Below are 12,323 nucleotides of genomic sequence, written 5' to 3'. Positions count from 1 at the left end.
TTTTCCTACATTACAGAAAAAAAAAAAAAATTAGTCGAAAATGGAGAGTTGAACTCATAACACTCTTGCATCTTGGGCTATGGGGAGTGAACATGCCCTGGATTTTCACAACTGCCATCCTTTCTTCTTTCTCTGTAGGGTTTGGATCCCAGGCTATAGAGTCACATATTGCCCTAGCTCTGCCACCAACATAGCTGCTGCAGTAATCCTTCACCCTCATCATCCTGTCTGTTATTCACTCTCCTCACTTCTCCGCATTCATATTCATAAGGCTGCATTTGTGTAAGATGAACTAAGACTTCTGAGATATCTGCTCAGCTAGATACTGAATGACTTAAATGCTCAACTGTCCAGGAAGGAGGAATACTCAGACCCCTGGTTCCATATTTTCAGTGGAACCCCTCACTTTTCTGAGTAGGTTTAAGTCTCCTGAAAGTGTTAATCGCTCATGAGACATGTCTGACTCTTTTGCAACCCCATGGACGATAGCCCACCAGGCTTCTCTGTCCATGGGATTCTCCAGTCAAGAATACTGGAGTGGGTTGCCATTTACTCCTCCAGGGGATCTTCCCGATATGGGGATCAAACCCGCGTCTCCTGCAGAAGATCCTCCATTGGCAGGCAGTTTCTTTACCACTGAACCACTTGGGAAGCCCTAAGTCTCCTGAGGGTCTGGGAATTAGGAAAACAAGATGCTTAAAGACACCCACTGCTACTACTCGCTGAGAATCATGGTCAAAAGGAGAGACAGTTTCAATCCCTGACTCTGCGAAATGACTTTGTTAAAAAAAAAAAAAAATATATATATATATATATATATATAATATATAGCAGCCCTTTGTCTTGTAGCATAAAAAGACACAAGACATTTAAATCAACATGTTGTTAGCATCTTACCTTGTTTCAATAAATGTTAAGCAGAAGTATATTTATTCAGATATTTTCTCCTCTCATATATTTTAAATCCACAGTCAAATGTTTCCCTTTATATTCAGCCTCCCATACCTTTTCCATTTTCAGTTCTACAGCTGAAGGCAGTGTTGTACTGACAGAAGGTGAATGCTACAAAAGCTGGTTTCCAATTTAATTTGCTACTTGCTGCTCTAAAGTTTGTAGAAATTGTTTTCTTTTAAAACTGGGAGTAAAAATCTCATAAAAATTAATCTTACTTAATAATATAGGGACCCAGGATTCCAGAGGTGGGTAGTACTTAGAGCCTGACATCTTAGCCCAAGAAGAAATGTTTCTTATTTGGGAATGTGATTGTGTCCTTGATGTTTGCAAACCTATTCTTGGAATTTTTTTTTTCTTCTCATGGTTTCATCAACTAAAATGTAATAATTTCTCCTTTTCCTTTCACCATGAAAGTTTTTTCTTTTCTTTCTTGCTTATAATTTTTTCGCTGTTCATTAATTATTTGGTTACTAGTTCAATTTCTAGATTATATTCCCTCCACTATAAAGCCTATAATGCCCAGACTTTCATTTTTATCTCTGAATTCTCCCTGGAGGTGTAGTGTCAAATTTCCAAATATCAACTATAGATATATTATTTAAGTACCTTATTGTCATCTGACACTTAACATTCTCAGAACAAAATTCATTGATTTCCCTCCATATCAACTTTCTTGATGTTTTCATGTCATCATAACTCTATCCATGGATGCAAAATCTCCATATCTTCTAGATTTATATTTCTTATTTTTCCTCATCAAATTCAATGCATTTTTTATTTCCTGTCTTTGTTTATAATGTATTTGAAATTTCTATCCTAGAATATCTGGAGAAATCTATCTATAGTAACAACACTGACATATTAATTTAGTACAAACTTACATTTAAATGGTGTGATAGCCACCTTCCAAGATGCCCCCAATGATATCCACCTCCTGACAGGGCCATGCTTTTGTGTAATTTTCCTAATGTTGTATTAGGCTAACCTGAGTGGTAAATACAATGCAGCATAATTGGTAGTATTTCACATCTGAGATTCATTTGTAAAAGACACTACAATTTCCATCTTGGCCATGCCTTCCCTCTTGCCCTTTTCTCTTGGTTCACTTCTACCATGTCATAGGAGCTCTGGAGGGAGGTTTTTGTGGCAGAAACCTGAGGCCACTGTCCAAAAGCCAGTGAGGAACTAAGGTCTACTGTCAGCAGTCATATGAGTGGCTTGTAAGAAACCTACCATCAGAGACGCATGGCTGAAGTTCTAAATTCCTGACTTGCAGAAGCTATGTGAGATTATAAATATTTGTCTAAGCTAAGTTTCAGGATAAATTGTTACATATCAATATAGAACTAATACAATGACTTTCTAATATAAACAGCATGTTTATGTGATTATATTGTCTTGAACAATTAAGAGCTAGAGAGAGGTCCACTAGAGATCTGCCGGAGTTACACGGTCCTAGAGAGAGAAGTCTGCACCCCGAGTAGAGAGAGGCCTCAGGGGCCATGGGGGCATGGCCAGTCTCTACCCATAAGGCCCTTTGGAAAACATGAAGGAGTAGAGGCCTAAGAGATATTAAAAGTTATCTAAGTTCACCCAAGGGCTCCCTGGTGACTCAGTGGAAAAGAATCTGCCTGCCGATATAGGAGACACAGGTTCTCTCCCTGGGTCAGGAATATCCCTTGGAGAAGGAAATGGCAATCCACTCCAGTATTCTTGCCCGGAAAATCTCAGGGACAGAAGAGCCTGGTGAGCTACAGTCCATGGGGTTGCAATGACTTAGTGACTAAACAGCACAACAAATTCACCCAAAGCAGCCCTCTTCTCTGCAGCCCTTTGATAAGTGACTGAAAGGATATGAAAGCAAAAGAAGAGATTCACTGAAGATATTTGAAATTTGTGTGATAGCTCTGGTGAGGATCCAAGTGACTGCTTAAGCTCTGATGAGGGTGAGGAAGAACTTGCTTCTTTACCTTTTAATCCTCAATTATAAAATATTAATTGACAAGCCTATCCCTATCCAGATGATAAATCTGTCGAAACTACTGGCATAGTGTGTGGAATAGTTGGTGTGCAAGATGTTTTTCACTCTAAACAAAGTATTCCCACAGTGTTTTATGTTCGAGAATTTATTCATCAAACTTCAGGAGTTTTGGCCAGACTTTAGAAAACAGGTAAGAATCCATCAAAGAAAGCAAGAGCTCCTCAGAAAGAGACCTAGTTCCTGAACTAGCAGCAGGTACTTAGTATCAGGCCCCACTGCAGAATCAAGTGAAGACTAAAGTGGCATCAGTCTCCATGGACGTTTTGCTAAGATAACATCTTTAGTAGTATCTTTATGAAACTTCTTACTGGCTTTAAACATGCACCCATAGGACCGCTGAGGAAATAGCTCGGAAACTGTGAGAATCCATACTCTCGTGTGGACTTCAGCCTACCTCCCATAGTCTTCCGGACTTCTATGATTATGATATTTGCATATTTTAATGTCTTATGTTAACATAAATCATTGAAAATCAGTTAAAACCTGAAGTTCTGATACAATATATATGGTTTGACATTCATCTGATTGGTTGATGTGCTGATGGTGGGGGAAAATCTTGTCTATCCAACAACTCTGGCATAGTAAACACATTGGCAGGCTTTTCCAGTGGAATAATTTAATAGTGCCAAATGTTTACACTGGATTTTTCAAAAAGAGTTTCACAAAGTATTAAGAATTCTCACTCTTTGAATGAGAGTAGAAATGACTGATGAGACATTTATGTCAAACATAAGAGGAAAATGTAACTGGAGAAAGATGCACACCCATACAAAAATAGTGAAGATAACATTGGAACCACAAGTATGGTTCATTAAATTGTCATTTTGGTTTTCCTGAGGTATAAGTTGTGCTTCTCTGCTAGTTCAGATGACAAAGTATCTGCCTGCAATGTGGAAGACCTGAGTTCAAGGTATAGGTTATCAATCTGAAACATACAATACTATATAAAAAGCAGTATAGACGTTTTAATATATTGTTGATTTGTTAAGTAGAGGAAGTGAGCCACCAACAGTGGCTCAGATAGTGAAGAATCTACCCACAAGGCAGGAGACCTAGGTTGGATTCCTGGATCAGGAAGATTCCCTAGAGAAAGGAACAGCAACCCACTCCAGTATTCTTGCCTTGAGAATTCCATGGACAGAGGATCCTGATGGGGTACAGTCTATGGGGTCGGAAAGAGTGAGACATGCCTGCACGACTCACACACACACACAAGTACAGGAAGAAGAGCAAAGCCGGGAGTGGTTCAAAGAGTGGATGATGTTAGAAAATAGAAACTCGTTAAGTCTTTCTATGGGATATATTGCAAACATTAGAAAGATGCATAAGATCATTTCTTATGGCTGCAATTGACAGTCTGATTTTGTTATCATGCATCCTCTTCTATTTTCTTTTTTGACTTCTATAATATTAACATAGTTGGACTCATTCGACTCAAAAGATAAATAAAACACCCTTTTGGATGTTTTGAACACTTCAGAGAAACCAGGACTTTAAGACTATTTTGTTTTTTAATATTTATTCATTAATAATTGATGATTGGTTTACAATATTGGTTTGATTTCTGTCATACAGCATCACAAATTAACCATAGGTGTACATATGTCCCTTCCCTCTGAACCTCCCTCCCACATCCCGCCCATTCCCACTCCTCCAGGTTATTACAGGGCCCCAGTTTGAGTTCCCTTAGTCATGCAGCACATTCTCATTGGCTATTTACATATGTTAGTGTATATGCATCCATGCTACTTTCTCCATTTATCTCACCCTCTCATTACGACTATTTTAAAATGGAACTTTCAGGTCACAGATGTCAGATGGGCATAATATTAAATGAAGCCATGCTTAGTATGTATAGTCTCAGTATGTATGAATAGTCATGATCTCTTGAGATACACCTGGATAAGAGGGAAGGTGGTTATCATCAGTGGGCAGAAGGTGAGACCCTGACCTCTAGCCTATAAGATGAAATCAATTAACTCAGTATCAACCACCCCCTGAGAAAGGCACAGATTCATCAAAACAGGAAAAAGTCCCAATCCCAGGAGGCAAATGATATGAGGAAAATGTTTACCTTGTATCTGATGAGTTGCTGTTTGATGAGAATTAAAATTTTGACCTGAGGCATATCTGACCATTAAAGCAAAGGCTCCCTCACCTTCTATGTTTAACAATATCCATCAGTTACTCTGAAACATTGGGGTGGGGGGTAGATGGATTTAACATAGAACATATTTATAACCAACCAAACTGTACCACTGCAATTTTCTATTGGGAAACTGCAAAATATGGAGGATGTTCAGTTCCAGATTCGCCAAGTGTGTGGAGAAACTATTGTAGGCAACATGGCAGAAGGGTCATTGTATAAAAGTGGCCAATTATGTTCTATATTCTAAGTTTTTGAAGGATTTTGTATTTGAGTATTTTCTGATCTAGGATTTATATGCATTGTTAATAAGAAGTGAAGTTTCAACTCTTTGGTAAAATTAAAATATCAGTAGCTGGATTACAGGAAATGATAGAAGAACGGCAGTGTTGTCAGTGTATAGGAACTGCTGATACAAATGCAGGTTTTCAATGCAGGTTGACTATTTGGAAGTTTTAGAAGTTATTTTATGTATATATTTAGTGTTCTTTCTTATAGAAATGTGCAAAAATAGCCTCATGGTTAGTTCATCACCTAATTATAGAAAGCATAATTAATTCTGAGTTTGTTAGCATTTACTGCAACATGTTTTAAAATTAAGCAGAAATACTGCTATTCTCTGATTTTTATTTGTAAGTCTATATAAACCTGGAAAACACTATGCACTGTGGTATGTTATATATATTTAAATGTTATATTTCTAGAAAATAAAAATTGTTCTAACACTAAAATATTTAACTGGAATGTTTGACAAGATTTTATTCACAAGATTTCATTCTCCATGCTGAAGAACTGGGGGAAAAATGTTGTCCAAATTGTTTTATTGTTTTTTTACTTAAAAATACATCCCTTTCCTCCACAAAAGGGATTCTGTTGTTTTCTGGCATTTCCCTTAGTCTTTGAGATAATACTTGGTATAACAATATCTCAAAATAAATATTCTGAAATGCCAGGAGAATCAAAAGTTCTTTACAAGTAAATAATCTCTGATTTCAAAACTATTTCAGCTCTACTTTAAGTGTTCCAAATTTGTAAAAAAAACTAATCTGCATGTGAAATTCTTGGCTTTCTTAAAATTTAGCACATTGTAGAGAATGTCTTTTGTTGTATCCAGTAATAATCTTAATAATAATTACTAACTGGTGATTTTAAATATTCTCTATCAAAAATTAAAAGAAGAGAAAGGTAAATGATGAAAGATTTACATTTCTATTTTCATTCTTTTATATTTTCCATTTATGTAATAAGTCCATTTCTAATAAGTTGTGACTAAATAAGAGAGATGCACCTTTTTTTTCCAGCAAGGCCCATAAACTGATTTGTCAGAAATTAACTGTGTATGTTCTAAATGTGTTGCTGGAACTTAGCCTGGCTTTTTCAAATTGTAATATTGATTATTTCTTCTGGAATACAGGTAGAGCTAATTAGAAATTAATCAAAATGATTAACTCCTGCATTCCTTCAGCCAATGAATCACTTTAAAAGATGTCAATGAAAAGCCCCAGGAGACCATTTTAGGTAAGATTTTTGTTTAAAGTTTAAAGAGTAGCAATTTACATACCTAAAAAAGTGCCCTAGAATGGGTACAACTGCACTGGTAATATTCATTCTATGTAACAGACATTAACAAGTTAAACTTACCACTAGAAATAAAGTTTATGTTTCTATTAGAGTATATGGGGCCATCTGTCTCTTTGGAGATTGTTTGGAGACATAAACATAGATAAAATCATCACAAGTTATTTTTCCTGTTTCAAATATATGTTATTTCAGGTGAGAAGTTATTAGACACATATCTGAAACCAGTGTTTCTCAAAGTTTTGTCCTTGTATTAACTGCACAACTTGTTACAAAAGCAAATTTACAAAGCCCGCCACAGATCTACTGATTAGACTAAAACTCCGCAGATCCGGGTCAGTAATCTGGACTTTAACCAGCTCTCCAAGTCATTCAGATCTGTGTTTAAGGTAAAGAAACGGGGTTCTAAATAAGCCAATACTGTTGTGAGAGATCCACTGTTAAAGGTGGAATTCTCATACCTCTCCAATCTTAAATACTGAGGAATCTATCAATAAAACTTAAATTTTACAAGACTTCCGAAGCAAAGACTGAAACAGCTTTTAAGCCTAAGTGAATTAAACCCAAATCTTGAATTTCATATCAGTCACAAGAAGCAAGCTCTATGGGGACTCTTTAAGAAACTGGAAAAACCATGAAGGATATAATTTTGTCTCAGTAAACTCTGGTGATTAGTTCTTTGAATTGTTCATATGTAGACATGTTAAAATAGCTTACAGTTCTAAAACAAAATGGAGCATTAGCTATTTTAGAATTTCTCACACATCTATGAAATACATATCATTAACATGAGTGCAAGGAGATATCCTTGACTGAATCTTGTGAACAACATTTACAGGGCAAGGAATTCCTAATGTCTAAATGAAATTTGGCTGCATAGAATGTAATCAATCTGATTTCGGTATTGACCATCTGGTGATGTCCATGTGTAGAGTCTTCTCCTGTGTTGTTGGAAGAGGGTGTTTGCTATGACCAGTGCATTCTCTTGGCAAAACTCTGTTAGCCTTTGCCCTGCTTCATTTTGTACTCCAAGGCCAAATTTGCCTGTTACTCTAGGTATCTCTTGACTTCCTACTTTTGCATTCCAGTCTCCTATAATGAAAAGGCTATCTTGTTTGGGTGTTAGTTCTAGAAGGTCTTGTAGGTCTTCATAGAACCATTCAACTTTAGCTTCTTCAGCGTTCTGGTTGGGGCATAGACTTGGATTACTGTGATATTGAATGGTTTGCCTTGGTACGAACAGAGATCATTCTGTCATTTTTGAGATTGCACCCAAGTACTGCATTTTGGATTCTTGTTGACCATGAGGGCTACTCCATTTCTTTTAAGGGATTCTTGCCCACAGTAGTAGATATAATGGTCATCTGAGTTAAATTCACTCATTCCAGTCCATTTTAGTTCACTGATTTCTAAAATGGTGTTCACTCTTGCTATCTCCTATTTGACCACTTCCAATTTACCTTGATTAACGGACCTAACATTCCAGGTCCCTAAGCAATATTGTTCTTTACAGCATCAGACTTTACTTCTATTGCCAGTCACATTCACAACTGGGTATTGTTTTCCCTTTGGATCTGTCTCTTCACTTTTTCTGTTGTTATTTCTCCACTTTTCTCTGGTAGCATATTGGGCACCTACCGACCTGGGGAGTTCAGCTTTCAGTGTCATTCAAAAAACTAAGATCATGGCATCCAGTCCTATCACTTCATGGCAAATGGATGGGGAAACAGTGGCAGACTTTATTTTGAGGGGCTTCAAAGTCACCAAAAATCATGGTGACTGCAGCCATGATACTAAAAGACACTTGCTCCTTGGAAGAAAAGCTATGACAAACCTAAACAACATATCAAAAAACAGAGACATAACTTTGCCCACAAAGGTCCATCTAATTAAAGCTATGGTTTTTCCAGTAGTCACCTATTTCTGCTTTATTGACTATGTCAAATCCTTTGACTGTGTGGATCACAATAAACTGTGGAAAATTCTGAAAGAGATGGGAACGCCAGACCACCTGACCTGCCTCCTGAGAAATCTGTATGCAGGTCAGGAAGCAAAAGTTAGAACTGGACATGGAACAACAGACTAGTTCCAAATAGGAAAAGGAGGACATCAAGGCTGTATATTGTCACCCTGCTTATTTAATTTATATGCAGAGTACATCATGAGAAACGCCGGGCTCAATGAAGCACAAGCTGGAATCAAGATTGCCAAGAGAAATATCAATAACCTCAAATATGCAGATAACATCACCCTTATGCCAGAAAGTGAAGAATAACTAAAGAGCCTCTTGATGAAGGTGAAAGAGGATAGTGAAAAAGTTGGCTTAAAGCTCAACATTCAGAAAACAAAGATCATGGCATCCGGTCCCATCACTTCATGGCAAATAGATGGAGAAACAGTGGAAACAGTGGCAGACTATATTTTTTGTGCTCAAAATCACTGCAGATAGTGACTGCAGCCATGAAATTAAAAGATGCTTACTCCTTGGGAGAAAAGTTATGACCAACCTAGATAGCATATTAAAAAGCAGAGACATTACTTTGCCAACAAAATTCTGTCTAGTCAAGGCTATGTTTTTTCCAGTAGTCATGTATGGACGTGAGAGTTGGACCATAAAGAAAGCTGAGCGCCAAAGAATTGATGCTTTTGAACTGTGGTGTTGGAGAAGACTCTTGAGATTCCCTAGGACTTCAGGGAGATCCTATCAGTCCATCCTAAAGGAAATCAGTCCTGAATATTCATTGGAAGGACTGATGTTGAAGCTAAAACTCCAATACTTTGGCCACCTGATGCAAAGAGCTGACTCATTTGAAAAGACCCTGGTGATGGGAAAGATTGAAGGCTGGAGGAGAAGGGGATGACAGAGGATAAGCTGGTTGGATGGCATCACTGACTCAGTTGATATGTGTTTGAGTAAACTCCGGGAGTTGGTGATGGACAGGGAGGCCTGGTATGCTGCAATCCATGGGGTCGCAAAGAGTTAGACATGACTGAGTGACTGAACTGAACTGAACTGATGTATGGATGTGAGAGTTGAACTACAAAGAAAGCTGAGTGCCACAGAAGTGATGCTTTTGATCTGTGGTGTTGGAGAAGACTCTTGAGAGTCCCTTGGCCTGCAAGGAGATCAAACCAGTCAATCCTAAAGGAAATCAGTCCTGAATATTCATTGGAAGGACTGATCTGAAGGACTCTCTGAACTGAACTGAAATGAAATTTGATGTTCTGTTCATTTGGGGAACTTTTAAACTCCTACTTTTAATGAATAGAAAATAACAAAGCTTAGAACTTTTATTTCCTAGCCATTACTCCAATTGTTCAATTTAATCATCAATTTCTCCTTTATGGTTCCAAATGGATTACTCACCTTGGGTCTGTCTTTATTTTTCTTGTTAATGTAGTGTGTGTGTATGTGTGTGTTCAGGAGGCCAGTGAAGAAGGAGGAATTTAAACTCATCCCTGTCTGTGCTGTGTATGAGTAAAACTAAAACTGCTTGTCAATTTATTAGCCTATTGATACCAAACTCCTTGGACTTCTATGATGCTATTTATTTTACAATAATTCATTAATGTGGAAGTTTTATTTAGAATTTTTAAAAAATACAGATATTTCAACTGTTTTATTCTTTTAATTTTGACAAATGTCAAAGTAAGCTTCATTCTTAATATATTTCCGGGCTATTTAGGTCACTATCTCTACTGATGGCATTTTGGATTTTGGTAAATTGTATGATAATTAAGAAAGTGTTTTATTCTGACATGAAATAGCTATAGATAGATAGATACAAAGATACCTCAGAAATACTGAAGGTTCCGATCCAGACTACTGCAATGAAGCAGATCTGGCATTAAAGCATTTCACACTTTTTTTTTTTTTGGTTTCCAAGTGCATATAAAAGGTATATCTACAATACACTGCTGTCTGCTGAAAGTATGCATTAGCATTATGTCTAAATAGGTATACATCCTTAATTTGAAAATATATTATTGCAAAAAAATGCTAAATCTCATCTGAGCTTTCAGTGACTTGTAGCAGTGACACCCAAGATCACTGATAAGGATCACCATAAAAAATACAATAATGAAAAAATACATGAAATATTATGATAATTCCCAAAATGTGACACAGAGACATCAAGTGCACAAATGCTGTGGAAAATGGTGCTGACTGACTTGCTAGGTGCAGGGTTGCCTACAGACCTTTGATTTGTGAAAAGCACAATATCATTCAAGCAACAATTAAAAAATACAAAACACAATAAAGCCTGCATAGCTAAATATCATGATATTGTCTTACTGAAAATCTGGTATAATGAACTCTAAAATTATATGTAGACAATTAAGGAGAAAAAGAAAGATATACCCATTTGAATACAGAGTTCCAAAGAAGAGCAAGGAAATATAAGAAAGCCTTCTTCAGTAATAAATGCAAAGAAATAGAGGCAAACAATAGAATAGGAAAGATTAGCAATCTCTTCAAGAAAATTAGAGATACCAGTGGAACATTTCATGCAAAGATGGGCACAATAAAGGACAGAAATGGCATGGACCTAACAGAAGCAGAAGATATTAAGAAGAGGTGGCAAGAATTCACAGAAGAACTATACAAAAAAGGTATTCATGAACCATATAACCACGAAGGTTTGATCACTCACCTAGAGCCAGACATCCTGGAATTCGAAGTCAAGTGGGCCTTAGGAAGCATCACCATGAACAAAGCTAGTGGAAGTGATGGAATTCCAGTTGAGCTATTTCAAATCCTAAAAGATGATGCTGTGAACGTGCTGCACTCAATATGCCAGCAAATTTGGAAAACTCAGCAGTGGCCACAGGACTGGAAAGGGTCAATTTTCATTCCAGTCCTAAAGAAAAGCAATGCCGAAGAATGTGCAAACTACCGCACAATTGCACTCATCTCACATGCTAGTAAAGTAATGCTCAAAATACTCCAAGCCAGTCTTCAACAGTATATGAACCATGAACTTCCAGATGTTCAAGCTGGTTTTCTTTTTTTTTTTTTAATCCTTTTATTATTCTTTTTTAACAAACGGCCCCAGGGAAAAAATATGGAACGCTTCACGAATTTGCGTGTCATCCTTGCGCAGGGGCCATGCTAACCTTCTCTGTATCGTTCCAATTTTAGTATATGTGCTGCCGAAGAGAGCACTCAAGCTGGTTTTCGAAAAGGCAAAGGAGCCAGAGATCAAATTGCCAACATCCGTTGGATCATCGAAAAAGCAAGAGCATTCTAGAAAAACATCAACTTCTGCTTTATTGACTATGCCACAGCCTTTGAGTGGATAACAACAAATTGTGGAAAATTCTGAAAGAGATGGGAATACCAGACCACCTTACCTGCCTCCTGAGAAATCTGTATGCAGATCAAGATGCAACATTTAGAACTGGACATGAAACAACAGACTGGTTCCAAATTGGGAAAGGAGTACGTCAAGGATGTGTATTGTCACCCTGCTTATTTAATTTATATTCAGAGTACATCATGCAAAATGCTGGACTGGATGAAGCACAAGCTGGAATTAAGATTGCCGAGAGAGAAATGTCAATAACCTCAAATATGCAGATGACACCACTCTTATGACAGAA

The 12,323-nt window shown here is 37.2% G+C and overlaps 1 non-coding gene across 1 annotated transcript; it reads right to left on the bottom strand.

The window, feature by feature from the left end:
* Positions 1-11,779: 11,779 nt before the first annotated feature.
* Positions 11,780-11,886, bottom strand: LOC139037934 (U6 spliceosomal RNA). The gene has a single exon (XR_011490872.1). It is a non-coding gene; the product is annotated as a U6 spliceosomal RNA (small nuclear RNA).
* Positions 11,887-12,323: the final 437 nt, after the last annotated feature.

The sequence above is a fragment of the Odocoileus virginianus genome, chromosome 12 (assembly GCF_023699985.2).
Source record: "Odocoileus virginianus isolate 20LAN1187 ecotype Illinois chromosome 12, Ovbor_1.2, whole genome shotgun sequence".
Lineage (NCBI taxonomy): Eukaryota > Metazoa > Chordata > Mammalia > Artiodactyla > Cervidae > Odocoileus > Odocoileus virginianus.
The sequence above is the reverse complement of the archived record's forward strand: the minus strand, read 5'-3'. Positions and strand labels throughout refer to the sequence as shown.